This window comes from Sus scrofa, chromosome 9 (genome assembly GCF_054392235.1).
Source record: "Sus scrofa isolate SSC_HxYL_T2T_F1_AM1 chromosome 9, Sscrofa_HxYL_maternal_Yorkshire_Landrace_v2.0, whole genome shotgun sequence".
Classification (NCBI taxonomy): Eukaryota; Metazoa; Chordata; class Mammalia; order Artiodactyla; family Suidae; genus Sus; species Sus scrofa.
In genome coordinates, this window is record NC_139391.1 from 94033570 (window position 1) to 94054134 (window position 20565).

General features: G+C 37.3%; 1 protein-coding gene across 6 annotated transcripts in view; it reads left to right on the forward strand.

The window, feature by feature from the left end:
• Positions 1–20565, forward strand: part of ITGB8 (integrin subunit beta 8) — a 105292-nt gene that overhangs the window by 10073 nt on the left and 74654 nt on the right. The window contains exon 2 of one of the 6 annotated variants that reach the window (XM_021101904.2): positions 15333–15447. The gene's annotated coding sequence lies outside the window, so the exon portion shown is untranslated. 6 annotated transcript variants of the gene reach the window in all.

Here is a 20565-nt window from a genome sequence, read left to right on the forward strand (position 1 = left end):
TTATTCTGAATTCTATTTTCTTGCAAATAGTGTCATAGTGAGAGTCTAGTGAATACATATTTTTAATTTAGTTTTACTTTTTATTTCCCCCTATTAATTTAAAACATGTCACAGAAAAGAACATTTTATGGACATGAGTTAGCCAAATTTGCTTGAATTATTCACTGGCATATGTTTAACCTCTATTGAGTGAATACAAGTGTAGAAAAACCACTACCATATTGCCTCATGGATGAAAAGGACTATTTTTCAATTTAAAAATCAATCTTTTTTTTTTCTTTTCGGCCCCACCCACAGCATATGGAAGTTCCTGGGCCAGGGGTCAAATCTGAGCCATAGGTGTGACCTATGCCACAGCTACAGGGATCCTTAACATGCTGTACCACTGTGGGAACTCCCCAAAATCAGCCTTATGCAACTTGTTTTATGTTTTTATTGTCAATGTATTAGTATAATTTATATATCAAAAAAAAACTGTAATGAAAGTAAACGGTTTCCATTGGGATTTTATAATTTAATTAAAACAGTTCTACTTTTAAACAAAAGTATTGGGATCAATTCTTGCTAGGAAACTACTAATGTTAAAGAGGCATATTAAAATTATCACCTCTGACATATTTAAAAAGATTCCCAACTTAAATTAGTTTAGGAAATAAAAACAAGATCATGAAATTAAAATTGCAGTCAAATTATAGTGGTCTTAACGGATATTTATACTTAAGATGATTCTAAAAGATGCTTTTATTTTGAATGCTGTTATTCAAAATACTAGAGGTTCATTTTATTTATTTATTTATTCATTTTTCTTTTTATGGCTGCACCTGTGGCATATGAAAGTTACCAGGCCAGGGCTTGAACTGGAGTTGCAGCTACAGCCTATGCCACAGCCACACCAGACCCAACCTGCATCTGTGTTAGGTGCAAGCTGTGTGACCCATGCCTCAGCTTACAGCAATGCTGGATCTTTAACCCACTGAGAATGTCTGAAAGACATTCTCACAGAGACAACATTGGGTCCTTAACCTACCAAGCCACAGTGGGAACTCCTGGAAGTTCATTTTAAAACAGTATATAAAATCTTACAAAGTGGCCTTGCATGCTGACCTTATCATTGAGCCAACTATCATTTCTATACTTGTTTTGAAGATGTATTACTCTCTTTCCCAAATGTTTTTGTTGTTGTTTTGTTGTCTTAATAAATACTGTTACATTTGTCAAAGCTAGAGTCTGTTGCCACTGCAGATCAGTATTGGTACTGTTTGATTATTCTAGAGAATTGCCCAAAAAATCACATTCCACAGATAAGCAGAGTGAGGAACCAGAGTAGCAATCAAAGGTTAGTTCAAGGTAAAGTCCATGGGAAAGACTGACTTTGAAAGCAGAAGGAAAGGCCAGTAAGAAAGACAGGAGACTGAAAGACTAGAAATATGTCAGCTTTGAAGATATGTGCCAAATATTTGTTAAGTATGTGAGGTGTGCAATAGCTTTTGGTTATGGATGTTTTGATGTTTTGGACCCAGTTTCCTTTTAAGATAAAAGAGTTAATATTTCAAGATGTGCCAATTTTGCTACAGTCAAGGTACTGTTGATCCAATTATATAAAGGGTAATAGGGCCCTATCCTTGAGGTTGAACCACAAACATTTTCGAAAGTACAACCATTTTTCCTGATTTCAGTGGGGCCATATATTCAGTATAATTCCCCAGTAACTGCTGCAAGTCCTGGGTAGGGAAAAGAACTGGGTGGAAAGCTTTATCCTTATGGAATAAGGGATACCACTATACTCCAAAGGGGCTTTAGAATATTCTGAGTTCAAATGAAGAAAATATTTAAAAGAAAAATTCAGAATTCTACAGGACATTAAGGAAGTACCTTCAGGAACGCCAGACTAGGGAATGTCTTTTTAAATTGCCTGTTTAAGTCAGGTTAGGAGGCCACACTGGCTATGCTTAATGGAGTAAGGTATTCTTTGATTGCAGTAGAACAAAGGACACAGGGAAGTTTCGGGGTGTGCAGAAATTGCTGTAGAACTGGCTGTTCTAGTTGAAAACAAAGAACTCATTGTAGCAGAACTGTATTATTGGCAGGAAAATTACCTAGCTGGTCTCTTTCTCAACATGAGGCATACATCTCAAGGTATCACTCTATTGTCTTTTGTGCATTTGGTTTGGATTTTTATGGTGAATTGAAGGCAAGTAACCCAAAATTTGCAAAAGAAAACCCTCTAGAAATGATACATGAGGCTTTAGTTCCAAGAGAATTTATCTGGAAGATGGTAACACTGAAAAATACACTCAAGAAGGGAGTCAGTTTCAGGCATCCTGAATTTTGGTTTAAAACATCCCTTTTGATAAGTGTTTCAACCACAACCATCTAGATCCAGAGCTCTAAGGTGAAGGCTAATGTATATAATCACAGTGCAAAACCCTCGAGATTGGTAATGGAAACACAAGGACTAAATGTAATTAGTACCAGTCTTTAGATCAGAGGATATAGCTTGTTTGATGCCTCTTGAAGACTTCAGTGTCCCATAATGCTCAGTGACATCTGGTGGGACTAAAATGGGGTATTAAAAGGCGTGTGGTGTCCTGAGTATCTGCCTGTGCCCCACTGAAGGCAACACAGCACAGCTTGACTACTTGGAGTTTAGCGTAGCAATGATGCCAGAGGTCACTACTCTGAGAACAGGGTTGAAGGGTAGATTATCTGGTGAGACTTGTTGGGGGTGGAGATTAATTTATGGGCATTATCAAAAGTCAGGTATCAGGGTTTTTTGGACAATTCTGCCTCTTACAGATGTGTTTGATTTTTAAATTTAAAAAAAAAAAAGATAAGTGTTGCTGCTGATTGAATTACTTTACAATGCAGAAATATTTGGCCGATTAGACCTATAAATGGATGTTACATGTTACACCCTGCTTCCCTACAGGGTAAACTTCTTGAGAAAACTTTCCAGATGGCATGGGATTTTTTTTTCTCCTACATTGGGCACCCATCAAATCCTTTGGGCTTAATTTTTTAAGGAAAAAACCCATGTACAGAACTGGGTTTCTGTTGGCCCTTTTACTAAATTACATACATGCATACCTTGGAGATAGTTTGGATTTGATTCCAGAAAACTACAACAAAACAGTAAAGTAAGTCACATGAGTTTTTTGATTTCTCAGTGTATATAAAAGTAGTTATTTTTAACTATCTTGTAGATTATTAAGTATGCAAAAACATTATATCTAAAAAATAATGTCCATATATTAATTAAAAATACTTTTTTGCTGAAAAATGCTAACCATTATCTGAGCCTTCAGTGAGTGATAGTATTTTTGCTTATGGAGAGTCTTGCCTGCATGTTCATGTCTGCTGACTGATCGAGGTAGTAGTTAGGTCAGAGTGGTTGTGGCAATTTCTTAAAATTAAGACAACAGTAAAGTTTGATGCATCCACTGACTCTTCCTTTCATGAAAGATTTCTCTATAACATACCGAGTGTCTACCCACAGTAGAACTACTTTCAGAATTGGAGTCAATCCTCTCAAACCCTGCTGCTTCTTTATCAACTAAGTTTATGTAAGATAAGTCCTTTTTTGTCATGTTAACAATTTTCATGGCATCTTCACTGGTAGTAGATTCTATCTCAAGAAACTAATTTCTTTGCTTATGCATAAGAAGCAACTCTTCATCCATTCAAGTTTTATCATGAGATTACAGCAATTCAGTCACATATTCAGGCTCCGCTTTTAATTCTGGTTCTCTTGCTATTTCCACCACATCTGCAGTTACCCCCTTTACTGAAGTCTTAAATCCCTCAAAGTTATTCATGAAGGTTGGAATCAATTTCTTCCAATCTCCTGTTAATATTTATATTTTTACCTCTTCCCATGAATCAAAAATGTTTTAATGGAATCTAGAATGGTGAATCCTTTCCAGGTTTTCAATTAACTTTGTCCAGATCCTTGAGAGGAATCACTATCTATGGCAGCTACAGCCTTATGAAGTGTATTTCTTAAATAAAACTTGAAAGATGAACTTACTCCTTCATCCATGGGCTGCAGAATGATCTTGTGTTAGCAGGCATGAAAACAAATTAATTTTATTATCCATCTCCTCAAAATCCTTGGATGGCCAGGTGCACTGCTAATGAGCAATAGTATTTTGAACAGAAGCTTTTTTTTTTCTGAGAAGTAGGTCTCAATAGTAGGCTTAAAATATCAGTAAACCATGTTGAGAACAGATGTGCCCATCATCCAGGCTTTGCTATTCCTTTTACAGAGCATCAGCAGAGTAGATTGAGCAAAATTTTTAAGAGCCCTAGGATTTTCATAATGGTAAATGAGTACAGGCTTCAACTTAAAGTCACCAGCTACATTAGCCCCTAACAAGAGAATAAGCTTGTCCTTTGAAGCTCTGGAGCCCAGCATTGACTTTTCCTCTCTAGTCAAGAAAGTCCTAGATAATATTTTCTTTTAATATAAGGCTGTTTTGTCTATACTGAAAAGTGAAAATGTGTTGTTAGATCAACTTCTGAATAATTTGCTGCAGCTTCTACATGGGCACGTGCTGTTTCACCTTGCACTTTAATTTTATGGAGACTGTGTCTTTTCCTTAAACCTCATGAACCAAGGTCTGCTAGCTTCAAACTCTTCTTCGGCAGCTTCTTCACCTCTTTACAGAACTGAACAGCATCAAGGCCTTGCTCTAGATTGGGTTTTGGCTTAAGGGAATGTTGTGGCTGATTTAATCTTCTATCCAGCCACTTAAACTTTCTTCCTATCAGCAGTAAGCCTGTTTGCTTTCCTATCATTTGCATCTTCATGGGAGTGGCATTTTTAATTTCCTTCAAGAGCTTTTCCTTTTCATTTACAATTTAGCTAACTGTTTGGCCCAAGAGGCCTAGCTTTCAGCCTGTCTCAGCTTTTAGCATGCTTTTGTCACTAAACTTAGTCATTTCTGGCTTTTGGTTTAAAATCAGAGATATGGGCTCTTCCTTCACTGAATGCTTAGAGGCCACTGTAGGGTTATTAACTGGCCTAATTTCAATTTTTTTTTTTTTTTTTTTGTCTCAGGAATAGGGAGGCCCAAGGAAAGAGAGAGAGAAAGATGCGGGAAGGCATGTCAGTGAAGCAATGAGAACACACTAAATATTTATCAAATTTTTTGTTTTGAATGAGCATTATTTATGGTGCTCCAAAACAATTACAATAATAACATCAAAGATCATAGATCACAGATCATCATAATAAATATAGTAATAATAAAAAAGTTAGAAATACTGTGAGAATTACCAAAATGTTTCACTGAGACATGAATTGAGCAAATACTGTTGGGAAAATGGTGTCAATGGACTTGATTCAGGGTTATCACAAGCCCTCAGTTTGCAAAAACACAATATCTACATAGTGAAATAAAGTGAAGCACAATAAAATGAAGTAAGCCTGTAGATGCTTCTAGTTCTATGTTAAATAATTCAAGCTCCAAAGTACTCCAGCATGGGGCCTTTGAGTTCAATGGAGCTGTTATAGTGGTGGAGGACCTACTAGCTTGTCAGTCCTCTTTAGGATATTTGTTAGGGGTTTTTACTGACAAGCAGGGAACTAAAACGCCCAGAAAATCTCAAGAAATATGGAATTATGTATACTTTGGAAACCCACCTCTTCAGCATAGTGGCACTCTTATATATGAATTACCTATGAGGAATTTCGGTTCCCAAGTACTTTACCCTTAGTAGCACAATCTCACCTTTCTAATAAGCCTTTGGGGATGCTGTATAGCAAGTGGCCTAGGACGGTCCAAATTAGTTGGTTATATAAAGCAGACTTGTTGGATGTTACCCAGATATACAGTGACCTCCTCCGTCCAGGAGACTGGCAGGGAATTAAAAATCTGAGAGGATATTATCAATAATGTTGAGACTGGCATATGCACTCCATGGTATATGGAATGGATGGTCAATGTGGACCTGCTCTATAGCACGGGGAACTCTATCCAATATTCTGTGATAACCTATACAGGAAAAGAATCTGAAAAGGAATGGCTGTGTCTATATGTGTAACTGAATCACCTTGTTGTATAGCAGAAACTATCACACTGTAATTCAATAAAAAATAAAAAATGGGAAAAAAGAAAAAATACATATGTAACAGTTTATATGTTTCAGAAATGACATATGTGGGAAAAGGCATTTTATTTCATCTCCTTTTTCAAATGCTGTATGTAAAGGTGAAATGTGGTAGAAATGTGGGTGCTTCAGGGTTGTTCAGGAGGCAAGAAATCGATAGCCACAGGTACACATGCATGTGAGAGCACAGAAACCTAGGAACAATGTTTAGAGTGGTTGTCATTTACTTTGGAATAAGGCAGAACGTTCCAGGTCAGAAGGGGTGGATAAACTGACATATCTCTGCACTCCATTGATCAGCAGAATGGGTCTGACAGGCATGCAAGAGCCTTGGTCATGGTGAGGAAGCGGCTCCTATTTACCATTCAAAAATAATCATATGTTTATCTATTTAAGAAGGGAGCTTGGGAATCTTTAGCAGAAATGTTGAACTTTAAAAGGGTAGATAAGTTCTGGAAGACAAAAGATTTCTGAGATTCAAGGGGAAGCTGAGTAGAAAACAGAGGAGTTCAGGGATTAGACCTGGGGTGTTGGATGTTGGAGGATGATTTCATTTTTCTGAATGGTTGCTGCTGTTTTGCCAGATTTAACTGACCCAGCTGAATGGGCTGACTCTTAGTAGCAACTTAACCAATACTGTGTGATGTCTAACAGACAGCATGTATTTAGAAACCAGACAGAATAGAAATTCAGTTGTGTAATAAAAGGACCTGGAAAATTGCTCAAGGAAGTTTTCTTAGCTTCTCCTTGTCATCTGCTGCCATAGCACCCATCCTGTTCTTTGCACAGCACACTTGTTAAGGTTATGTCATCTGTCAGTTTTTTCTATCATTCTGTAAGCTCTGCAAGGTGCATACCCTATTCTTAAGCCCCTGTACAATGCTATAGTTAGAGTAGGTATTAAACAATTACCAAATAATTCATGAATGGATGAATGCCATCAAATTCCTTCAGAAGTGGAATTTTCAGATGATAATGTCCTTTCCTCTTTTGACCAAATCTTTGCCCATTCTCTTCTTTATACTTAAGAAATCTTTTAATAATAGGAACAGTGTTGCCCATGAGAAGGTGAGAAAGTTACAGTAAAACTCTGGGGTGCCAGAGTCCATGTGAAAGGTGGTATCTTAATTAATGAAATCCAAGGACATTCATATTTTGATACTTTCTTTTAAAAATCTTTTAAAGACATATTGGTAAACTTTCCTGTCTTGGTAAGTATGTTTCTCAGACTCTGAGATTTGAGGAAAGCTTCACAGTTATCAGTCAGTCAATAAATCAAAATATATTATTTGAGTACCTACTCAAAACATTTTGGATTGTACTAGCTGCTGTGGGTATGGAGAAATAAAATACCATGTTAAAAGGATAGCTGAGCTTTGGGAACTGTGAGTACATGACACAAAACAGTGATGTGGGGCTGAGGTGGGTGGTCTGGGTCATTAGCATTGTAGGGCTTTAGACTTCTTCTGAAGTAGACAGGATATAGGTCAAGCATGTTCTGATGCCAAGACCGAACTTCAAAATCCCTTTTAAATATTAATACTTAAATTTTAAATTTTCCTATGCTTTAGCAGAGAATTAAAGTGAAAAGCCTTGATTAACTTAAGGTTTCAGCTACTAAGATTTTACTATACATACATTTCAGCTTTTTAGGCACAGTGTATTCTTAGAAACCATCATAAAATGCATCAACATAAAGCAAATCCAGGTTATAGAGTCCTTACCCTAAAGGTATACATTATTTCTTGTACTGTCTTTAGCTATTGGCATTCTTAGCTATTAGCAGAAACTCAATGCTAGTTAAACAGGACGAACAGAAATATAAGGATTAATTTATTGAATGAGTAGAGTGGGGATATCAAAGTGGCAAGATTCAGAGACAACTTGCCCCAAAAAAGAAAAGAATGTTTCGTGTGTCTCTTGGGGAGCAGTGCAGAGTGGTCACAGAGAATAAGTGCAGTAGCAGGATAGATCTTCCCCAATGGGAAGACTCCTGAGCTAGCTTCCAGAGTTGACTGAGAGAAAGGGACAGCACTGGGCACTGGGAGAAAGGTAACTAAAGGATGCAGAAGTAAACACACCAAGTCAGGGAGAGGGAGGGGGAGGAGGAGAGGAAACATGCTATATGAACATACTATCTCCCATTAGATAGTATGTTCACAGAGCAGGATTAGGGTTTAGGCAGGAGTTGCCATTTTTAAATGGATTAGACAGGCTAGACCTCATTAAGAAAGGGGATGTTTGAGCAAAATCTTGAAGGCTATGAGAGAGGTAGCCTTGTGGATAATTAGAAGAAGGGATTGAAAAAAGAGAGGCTATCAAAAGATGTAAGAGATGTGAAGTATATGGGAGGATGGAAAGATTGGAGGTGGCAGATTGTTGGTGTCAGGATCCTGGAAAGAGTGAGTGAAATTGAAAGACAGGAGGTGGTGGTCAGAGGAAGTAATATGGGGAATATTGGGGTTGTAGAGGGTTACAGCTATTGGTAGTTACATGGTCTAAAGCTATGACCATGGCTTTAGCAAGTAGCTAAATCAGTGGAAGACAAAATAATTGGGAGAAGAAGACAAGGAAGTGGGGCATCTACTGCAAAGATATTATGCATTTATACTGAAAAGGCCAAGAACTGAAATAGGAATGTTGGAGAGTATGATAAGAGGCAGGGAGTAAATATCCTCTAGAAATGAGAAGTTATCACCCTGGAGTAATGCAGGGTTCTGTGTGATATAACTTAGTTAAGACTGTCAAAGCCAGAAGAGGTTAGGGGTGAGGGAGGGAGAATGCCCTGGAAATGGCAATAAGATCTAAGGAGGCAGCTATCTGCCTCCAGGCCCAGTATGAGGGTTGTAGGAGAAAAAGCCATTACTCATGAGGTAAGCAAGAGAAGCTGCATCCTCAGAGGTGATGCAGGTTTCATTAGAGCAAGAAGGAATGGGAAAATTCATAGAAGAGACTGACATACAGGAATTCTGGAAAGAGACTAAGACTTTTGGAGAGGACAAGAAGAGGATTTCTGGAATTGTAAAAGAGTGCAGATGAAAGAAGAAGAAAGACTATGTAGAGCCTATGAAAGATCAGAGGGGCACTTGCAAGTCTTAGACTCTTTGTAGGGACTGACAGGAACAGGGGTAAGTAAGAGTAGTCTTTGTGAACTCAAGGTAGATAGTGGTGATGAAGATGAGTGGTGAGGGGGAGGGGGAGGTTCTGAGACTTGCTCTTCATTCTATGGAAGGAAGAGAAATGTCTGAGGAAGCCTGACTTAGTTCTGGTGTTAGAGTGCTCACTGTACTTCAATATCCTACCAAGTGGGAAATGGAATTTTGGCAGGATGCCTTTGGATACCCTTGACCCTGGATGGAGCTGATTGTCTGAGGAGGTATACAATACCTGAGAATTATGCCTAAAGGTGGTATAAACCAACAGTGCTTTGCAAATGAAAGGGTTTAGTGAAGACTTTCCAAATTACCTAAATCATCTCCTCCCTGGAAGAATCTGCTTCTTGGTAAATATATTTACAAATGTGTAATATGTAAATTATACACACTTACATAAAATGCAATTAACTAAATAAACAAAAAACCCACAAATAACACAGATACAAATAACTATAATTCAGTGCAGAATGTAAGGATCACAATGCAAATTCTATAAGGACTCAAAAGTAGTAAGATGAGAAATACCTGAAGGGGACAGGAAGGAAGAGACATAAAAGTAAGATAACTGTCTAAATTGGATTCTGAAGGACTGGAAGGACTGTAACAGAGAAAAAATGCCCAGGATGACTCTGCAAGCAGAGAGAGGAGGCATACATATTGATTAAGACATGTCAACTTATACACAGGTGAATTTATTTGAACTTTACTACTCAGGTAGTGAGAAATCATTGAAAATTTTTTATTTGATTATTCCGTAGGGTAGGCAATAACCCATATTTGAGGGTTTAACGTTCATGGATTCAACCATGGATTGAAAATACTCTGAAAAAAAAAAATTCCAGGAAGTTCCAAAAGAAAAACTCAAATTTGCCACATGCCAGCAACTATTTTCATAATGTTTACATTGCATTTAAAAATATTTACAAAGAATTAACATTGCATTAAATATCATAGGTAATTTGGATATGATTTAAAGTATATGGAAGGATATGTGTAAGTTATATGCAAATACTATAAGGGACTTGAGCATTAATTTTGGTATGGAGGAGTCCTCGAACCAATCCCCTGGACATACTGAGGAACAAATGGATAATGAATTTCAGTGGTAGATACCCAAGGTAAAAGATTGTGAGAAAATTCTTAACAAGAAAGCAAATGATAAATAATGAGAGTTTAAACCAGGCTGAAGTCCACTAAGAGAGAGATGAATGCTAAAGATATTAAAGTAAAAGTAAGAAGTCTTGGTGACTGATAGGTTGTTGGGAGTATGGCAGAGGGAGGAGTCATGATTGACCAAAAAGATTTAAAGCACAATAATGAGGAAAATATTGTAATTAACAGAAATAGGTCAGTCAAGTCAGGAAGAGCTACTGGTAGATGCAAAAATGAGTTTTATTTGAGACTTGCAGCTTCCAGTAGGAATCTATGTGGGATGTCTAGCAGATTGTTGAAAATTCAAGACAGAAACTTTCATGAAAGTTTAGAGCTGCAGGTACTAATTTGGTGGTCATGTGCAAGCAGATGAGACTTAAAGTCATGTTAGTTCATGAAGCCATCAAGGTAAAGAGTTTAGAGAGATGTAAAAAGAGGCAAAGACATATAAAGAGAATAAACTGTGGCAATGGGAGAAGTGATAGAGTGCCCACTCACTGATAAAAGGTGGAGGACAATTTAAACATTGTTAAATGCTAATTGCTGGATATAATTAGGAAATTATTGTTTGTCTTTGAGGGAGCAGTTCACTAGATGGTGAAATAATCTTGGCAAGTACGAAACTCTTCTTCCTCTGAAAAGATAACAAAAACAAATTTGGGTTTTTATAAAAAGTTATTTAGATGTGCTAGGTAACATGAAGGTGAGACTGGGTCATATCTAAGTATGAGGACTTAACAGAAGGGTTTGGAGATTTGAAGAGAAAGAAATGGAATAATGAATGTGAGAAACTATGATAAAAAGTCAGTAAGAGATGAACAAAAGCAAGGCCTAGGGGTTAGGTGAGAGAGAAATCTGGAAGAAACAATGCCCCATAAAGCCAACTTCAGATGCTAAGATATAAGTTGTTGCTTAGGATGCATAAACAGTACTTGTTTGTTTTCAATTTCATATTTAAAATTCTTGGCTCAGGAGCCTGCCTTCTGTCTCATTCTCTCACTCCTCTTGAATTTTTTATTTATCCTGCTTCTCTTTGGACCCTGGGCCTAAGAACTCTTTCATGGTTTCATGATCCAGTGGCCCCATTAGCTCATGAGAATTTCCTGCTGTAGTTCCTGGCCCCAGGGATTCTCAACAACTCTAATGTGGAGGTGGTGAAATGTGAGGGTGATTTGGGTGATTTCATAGAATTGGGTAAAGCTAAAAATCATAAGCAAGATAATGAATGAATGCATTGTAAAAGTGAGAAAAGTGTCTGGTGATGATAACGATTGGGAGCAGCATATTAAATAAGAGCTGTGAACTTTACAAAATTAGAGGTTGATATATCTGGGAGGGAGGGAGGTGGGAATGGAGGGAGAACCCTACATACAGACAGTGAGAGCAAGAAGATAAAGCAAAGGTTGGAGATTTACCCAAAGAATGCTAAACTGTAATAAAGCTGAGTTTTTATGAAGGGGAATCAATAGTTGGACTATTTTAGGAAATATGGAGACTATGGAATAAGAATTTCATTGGATAATATGGACTATAGATAGTTCATGATATAGTATCAATATAAAATGCCCTGTCCAATATAAAACAAACTCTGTGGTGGTTTTGTAAGAGAATATCCTTCTCCTTAAGAAGTACAGCACTAAAGACTATGAGGTAAAGCACTGATCACTGACATATATGTATAAAGAAGTACCTAGTCAAATTCCAGCCAATGGAAGTAAACTGGGCAATCAGTTAAAATAGTTTAGGTAATATAAGTATTATAGAAGATTAAATTTCTATCCTATAAGATAGAGTTAGGTGAAAATTTTAAAATTATAATTCAGAATTTCCTTTGCCTGAGTCTAAAAGTAAAATGAATTTTATAAGAGACACTGAAGTATTGGAGTTCCCGTTGTGGCTCAGTGGTTAAAGGATCCGACTAGGAACCATGAGGTTGCAGGTTCAATCCCTGGCCTTGCTCAGTGGGTTAACGATCCAGCGTTGCCATGAGCTGTAGTGTGGGTCGCAGACGTGGCTCGGATCCCACGTTGCTGTGGCTCTGGCGTAGGCTGGTGGCTACAGCTCTGATTCGACCCCTAGCCTGGGAACCTCCATATGCCACGGGAGTGGCTCAAGAAAAGGCAAAAAGACAAAAAAAAAAAAAAAAAAAAGAGAGAGACACTGAAGTATTTAGAATCATCTTTGACATGAGGATAGAAAAGATTTTTACTGTAGAGAATGGAATATAAAATATATTATAAATGTGTACCTCAAACTATATTAGTATTACTGCTTATTTAGTACTAATTACTAAGATATTTAATCTTACACTTTGTATTACTACATGTTCCTTTCAATTTTTCATGCAGCTGAAAGTGTGCAAGAAATTACAAGCAGAATATAAAAGTTTGAATTTGAAAAAAATTTTATCATCTCATAGTTGAGCTCAGTCTATTTGAATAAACATTAAAATAATTTACCCATTGGAGTTCCCATTGTGGCTCAGCAGTAATGAACCCGACTAGTATCCATGAGGATGCAGGTTTGATCCCTGGCCCCACTCAATGGCTTAAGGTTCTGGTGATACCATGAGCTGTGGTGTAGATTGCAGACATGGCCCAGATCCTATGTTGCTGTGGCTGTGGTACAGGCCACCAGCTGCAGCTCTGCTTAGACCCCTAGCCTGGGAACTTCCATATGCCGTGGGTGCAGCCCTAAAAATACAAAAAAAAAAAAAAAAAAAAAAAAAAAATTATACTTTGATCTGAATAGAAGTTATATAAACCAGGTAAACATAGTGTTGGGATAAATGATGTTAATTAGCCACAAATTCATATGTAAGTCAGAAGGTTTATATAATGTGTTAATTGGCCTACTTTTAAAAAACTACATAAAGTAATTTATTATTTTTATACACTTTCAAGAAAGGAATAGAATATATTTCCTCACTGTGCTCTGACTGTCCTTTATCTTGTTACTCTATCAAAGGTAATTTACAATGCTGATGATAAAATTTAGATCATTTAAAGCGTTGATTGATTTTTGACAGATGTATAGAACTGTGAAAATAATACTATAAATATGCATAACACCTCCATCCCAGCAAGTTTGCTTATGCTTCTTTGCTGATAAGGTTAAAACATAAAACAATGAATGATTCTGTATTACAGGTACCACCTTAATGAGTAACTGATATATCTAACATATATGGTTTTGAATAACCTTAAAAATACATCTTCCATATTATAAATTGTATCTTAAAATGTCCCCATAGGATTGTATATGTTATAAAGCAAAAGTTTTCCACCTATCATGTCATTTTAATTCATATTCTACTTTTTAGTGTTTTCACTAGTCAGTGGATGAATACAAAATACACTCAAAGAGGAGGAGCATTTTCCCTACTTCATCAGCAAAGAAGCAAAACCTCAGCAAAGTTACATTATGAAGCTGAGGTCAGAGAATAGGCGGTTAGTACAAGAACAAGTTGCCTGCTTCCCTGTTCCAGATTTGGCTTCCAGGGCAGAACTGGAAATTCACGAATGGAAACTGTAACTGCAAACACCATTTCAAGTGCTTCTGCCTAATTAGCATGTAGCCCAGAACTGTCCCCTGGCAAGAGATTGGGGAAACACAGTTGTAAAAGGAGAAACTCTCTCCCTTGTTGAAAAAGTGCCAACCAATCTGATTCAAGCACTTGCTAAGACATTCAGGTTGGGGCTTTGGTGTTAAAACTCAAAGTTTCCTTGCACATAAAATGAATAAAAATAAAACGAATTTTGAAAAGGGCACTGAAGTACTTAGGGATGTCTCTGGCACTGAGGACACAAAATAATCCTACTGGGGAGAATCTAACATCCTCATCTCTAGAGTACGACTGATGATAGGAAAAGTAATGACATATTACGAATATGAAAGAATTTTCTTCAGCTACATGACATATTATTATCATCATGTAAGACTAATAATAGTACTAATAATAGTACTAATTAGCAAGGGTTTTAAATCATATTTTGGTGTAACTGTCTTTCTGTTATTCTCTATTCCATATAGGACAGTGTTTAAGAAAAGAGTCTCTGCAGTCAGAACTGGGTTCCAGCTTGGTCCCTGTGCTTACTAGCTATGTGACTAAGTAGAGACTTTGCCTAAGTTTTAGTTAGTTCCTCATCTTTAAAATGGGCATAGTAGTGAGTTCCTGTCGTGGCTCAGTGGTTAACGAATCCGACTAGGAACGATGAGGTTGCGGGTTTGGTCCCTGCCCTTGCTCAGTGGGTTAACGCTCCGGCGTTGCCGTGAGCTGTGGTGTACATTGCAGATGTGGTTCGGATCCCGCGTTGCTGTGGCTCTGGTGTAGGCTAGGGGCTACAGCTCTGATTCAACCCCTAGCCTGGGAACCCCCATATGCTGTGGGAGCGGCCCAAGAAATAGCAAAAAGACAAAAAAAGGGGGGGGCATAGTAGTGCTTTCCTCATAGGGCTCTATACATTTTAAGAGAGATAATACATATAAAGTGCTTAGGACAGGGCCCAAAAGAGAGTAATCACTTAATAAATATTTAGGGTTTTTTTCCCTCCAGTTTTATCATAGTGCACACTCACACACACACACATATATATATATTTGATTTTCAAGTGGCAGAGTCAACTACACATACCTTTTGGGTCTTTGAAATGTACCTGCAAGAAAACCAAATGCTGAATGAACTAAATTTCACTTTGAGTTTTTATTTATTTTTTTACTTAGAACAAAATTCTTTACAATATAAGGTGTTTCTTTGCTGTCCTCATCAAGTGCAAACCTGCAACTTGACTTCAAATTTAAAAGATATAATGACAAAATGTATTCCTACTATCCTGGGGCACTTTTTTTACCTCCTTAACTGTGGCATTTGAGATTTTGACATGAATAGCACTGTGATTTTTTTTTTCTTTTTAGGTAGGAGGAAGGAAATTCACACCTGCTAAAAGCTGGAGAGGAAAATAGGAAGAGCCCCTGGAACTCCAGTGTGTTCGATTAAAAACATTATTTAGAGAAAAAGAGTGGGAAACCGGTGAATATTTTGGCTTTTATGAAAAGGGAGTGTGCCTCATAAACAGGACAGTTGGAATGTATGGAAAAGTTCCAGTTAAAACAAGACACAAAGCACATGACTACTATTGCTTTTCCAAGTTAGACAAATGCAGCTTTAACCAGAATTTGCCTCAGAGGGGCCTCTGGAGCCCTCCTTGAACCTTGAAATTTTGATCCTTTTTCAAGTTTCAGGTTTGAGGTAGAAAAACAATACTAACAGATGCTATGTTTATTGCTCCTCACCTTTCTTTGTGAGTTTCCCTCACTTTGTCACAAATTCCCACCAGGTGAGTAAATTTCAGAGGACAAACTGATATGCTTAAGAAAAGGTGCAAATGCAAAACTGGATTTGTACCTCTTTAGGAAATATCTTGTTTTATGTTGAATACCTGCTTGGCCCACCAAAAGAAACTTCACTCTTTAGGAAATAATATGAACTGTAAAGTCATTTTCAAATGAAAATGACAAATACTCTTTATACTTTTTCATCTCCTTCCCATTTCAAAGAAGATATAATCTAAAAATGATCAACCAAATTTTTGCCAGATTTCTGAGTTTTACATATCCTTCAAACCTGACAGGTCCTCCTTAATGTGAAGAGATTCCTTCGTTAGTAATAACTGAAGGCATTTTATTTATTTTTTTTTCACATTTCCTGTCACCTCACCATGGATCACCTTGTGTATTGTTTTTATTTCTTATTATACACACCAAACTACTGTGCATTTAGGGTGACCTGAGGCCTCTGCTTGCCTGAGGAGTTCCAGCTTATACCTGTTTCAGCAGTGTAATAATACCCCCTTAAAATTAAAATGTGTTCTGGTATAGAGCATAAATTATACAATCACCCAAGGTAACCTGCAATCAGAACTTTTTCAAAGCAAAGTTGGTTAAAATGTGTGTAAATCAGTCATAATAAAACTTTCTGATACAGTGGCCTTCTTGAGGTGGCCTGTTTCAACACAAATGAGTGTCATCAGTAGTGGCTTCGCAATGGTTCTTCTTGTAAATTCCATTATGAACTAGAGTTTTGATTTATGCCATCCTAGCCTACTTTAAATACTGATTCATGTTGGGTTTGCCCCAAACAGGGCAGGGCAGACTAATGGAATGTGTAGCCTTGCCCTAACATTTCTTAACTTGCCCAGTGTTGAAAGTGACTTTAGTTTCCCCTTTGCGCTCCAAAAATCTTTATGCTAGCATAAAACCCTGTTGTACTCATATGAATTTTTTGCTATGTAACAAGGGAGGTTGAAACTTGTCCCTGACACAAGGATTACATATAATAAAAGCCTAATAAACCTGGTAAATGAGAAGAAGAGACATCAGTGCTATTTCCTAACATTGGCATTATGAGGAAGTTCTGCTCAGTGAAAAGTTACTCAGCCTCAAAGGGGCAAAGAACATCTGCTGAAGTGGAATTTGATCTAGAGCTGAGCATTAAGAAAAAAACAACTGAGAAGTTCCCATCATAGCTCAGTGGCTTAATGAACCCAACTAGTATCTATGAACACATGGGTTCGATCCCTGGCCTTGCTCAGTGGGTTAAGGATCTGGCTTTGCTGTGAGCTGTGGTGTAGGTTGCAGACGAGGCTCAGATCCCGTGTGGCTGTGGCCGTGGCTGGCAGATGTAGCTCCAATTGGACCCCTAGCCTGGGAACCTCCATACGCTGTGGGTGCGGCCCTAAAAAGACAACAACAACAAAAAAAAGTGAATTTGGTAGTTTTGCATCTGATAATGGTAGCATTCAAAAGTGCTATTTCAATTCAGTATCATTCCATCACACATTCAGAGTTCTTTAGAAAGAAACTACCCTTGCTTTAAAATAAACCAGCATAACAGTATAACATCAGAAGACCAAGTAAGAAAAGAAAATTGTCACTATAGGTACATTTTTTTTTTAACATTTGGAAACATTAGATGATTTCATCCAGATGTGAATCATTAAGTAAACATAGTTCTATTGCCTTCTGCAATAAATAAGTTTTGGAATGTAAGATTATTTTAAAATGCAAGGAGTTTCCATTGTGGCTCAGTGGGTTAAGGATTTGCCATTGCCATAAGCTGTGGCATAGGTCACAGATGTGGCTAGGATCCAGTGTTGCTGTGGCTGTGGCATAGGCCCTAGCTGCAGCTCTAATTCTATTTCTGGCCCACGAACTTACATATGCTACAGGTGCAGCCATTAAAAGAAAAAAAATATCCAAATAATAAGGAGCCAGAAAGATTTCAGAAATTAAATGAAAAACTATAGTCAACTTAGAATATCAATTATTCATCATATATTTATTGTATACCAAGTGCTAGGCTCAGACACTGAGGATAGAAAGAAAATACATGTAAGTACTATCTTCCAGGAACTGACAGCCCAGTAGTCTTACTTTTCCCAGGAAAAGCAAAACATGAAAAAAGTATCTTTAGGGTACATGGTCTATTTTATATAAAGTAATATGCTTAACATTTCTGAAAAAGCATTTACATTAATCCTGCTCAAATATTTCTCATTAATTTTTTCAATGATATATATTTGATGTATAATATAAGTTACTGGTGTAAATCAGAGTGATATAATTTTAAAGGTTATATTCCATCTATTATTGTAAAATATTGGCTATATTACCTATGTTGTACAATGTATCCTTGTAGCTTATTTTTTATACATAATACTTTATACCTCTTAATCCCCTACCAATATTTTGCCCCTTCCCTTTTCCTTCTCTCCATTGGTAACCACTAGTTTGGTCTCTATATCTGTGAGCCTTTTCTTTTTTGTTATATTCACTAGTTTGTTTTTATTTTTTAGATTCTACATGTAAGTGATGTATCATTTGTCTTTTTCTAACTTATTTCACTTAGCATAACACGCTCCAAGTCCATCCATGTTGTTGCAAATGGCAAAATTTCATTCTTTTTTAATATCTGAGTAATATTCCATTGTTTGTATTTATATATACACATACATCTTCTTTATCATCTTATTCACCTGTCAGTGGACACTTAGGTTGCTTCCATATCTTGACCACTGTAAATAATACTGCTATTACTAGCTCTTATTAATATACCTTTCAAAATTCAGATGAAAAACTGAGGTGCTTTGTTCATCTACCAGTAAGAGGGCATTTAAAAACAATTGCTTAAGTAAAATTGGGTTGAATTTTCCTCTTAATGTCAGAAACAGTTCTGAGAGACAACCCAGAAAGGGACAGCAACTCCACAGTAACAAGCAGCCTAGGACCCTTTCCTTCTGTCATCCTTACTGCTGGCCTCCATGAGAAAGACTACCTCTAGTCTAAAGATGGCTGCTGCTGTTCCAAGACATCACATCCATGTTCCAGGCAGGGACAATCAGGACAAGCATAAGGCAAAAAGGGGCCTTCCAGCTGAGTCATCCCCCTTTTTGAGGAATTGTGAGAGAAGCCCTATTAAGCAACTTTTGCCTTCCCCATAGCAGTCATCAGAACTAGTCATATGACTACACAAAAAAGGCTGGAAAATGTGGTGTTCCAGTTTTCCTCAATGCCATCTTGAACAAAACTAGGATGCTCTTAGTAAAGAATAGGCAGACAAATAGCAATCTCTGCCTGCTACTCCAATTATTTATCACTCTGTAGTAGATGTTGCTGGCACCCCATCCAGAATCCTTTTATAGGCTGGCACACCATCCCCAGCCCTCTGAATTCTGGCTGTTAATAAATCATAAATGCCACCTTCTCAGAAGAACTGACTTCCATCCAAAGGGATATCTGGGACTCAAAGATATCTGAGACTTTAACCCACCCTGCCTCCACCCTATCCCCTCCAGGGCATGCAGCTCAATAACTGACTGGGATGAGGGTATAAAAGCCAAACTGCCCTTCCCTCAAGGTGTGACAACTTCATGGTGTCAATTTGCTCCAGCTTCTGGGTGGGTTCTGGCCGATATCAGACTTAACTGCATCAACATCTTTGCTGAGCACCTTATCTGATATTCTTATCTCACTTCCTCTCAAATGATCTGCCAAGAGTCTCTATATCAGATTCTTCCTCTGGGAAACTAAGACAATTATTTTTTCTTAGAATTCTCTCATCCTTTTCCAGAGCCACTTTATAAGAATTGAGTATTATCACACCAGTGCCTTTCCTCCAAATATACCTTTACACTATCAAACCTAATCAATGGGACAAGTAACAGGGGAGACAAGAAAGAGAGCCAAGCTGTTTTTCTCTCAACATAAATACAAGTATATGTTTCTTCACATGCAAGTAGAGGCAAAATTATTTAGACAAAATGATTTTCCCCATAATGATACTTATTTTCATTTATGTGGGCTGAATGCTTATTTGATACAAGTCTGAAAGAAATTAAGCAGAATGATATAGGTAGAAAAGAGGAATTTGCCAATCTAGGCAGAGTGCTGCTGTTAGAAAGTAGTATTTTCTGAATTACAGTTTAGTAACAAACTACAAGTCTTTTTTTTTTTTTTTTTTTTTTTTTTGTCTTTTCTAGGGCCACACTCGCGGCATATGGAGGTTCCCAGGCTAGGGGTCCAATCAGAGCTGTAGCTACCGGCCTACACCAGAGCCACAGCAATGCGGGATCCGAGCCACATCTGTGGCCTCCACCATGGCACATGGCAATGCCGGATCCTTAACCCACTGATCAAGGCCAGGGATCGAACCTGCAACCTCATGGTTCCTAGTCAGATTCGTTAACCACTGAGCCATGACAGGAACTCCCCAAACTACAAGTCTTAAAGTTAATTTTTAAAACTAATTCTGTATGAGCGCACTTGAGATGTGGGTTTGTTGCATAAAATTATGTTAGTAGTTGAAGTTTTGCCACAGATGTATTATAATTATTTTAATTATATATGCTTTTTCTATTTCAAAAGTAAAATTGTGTTTCATGTATAATTAAAAAAGTAAATGAAGAACACTAATAAATGAAGAATTCAGTTTCGTATTATATATATGAACTCCAAGGAAAAAACTAGGAGAAAAAGATAAATACCAATAGTTGTATTATTTCCTTGATCTCCCTGTTTTGAGATAATGGCCTCAGGCACTAACTTCCTTCTAATATATTTCTAAGCTCTTCCAAGTTTCCCTACTCAGATC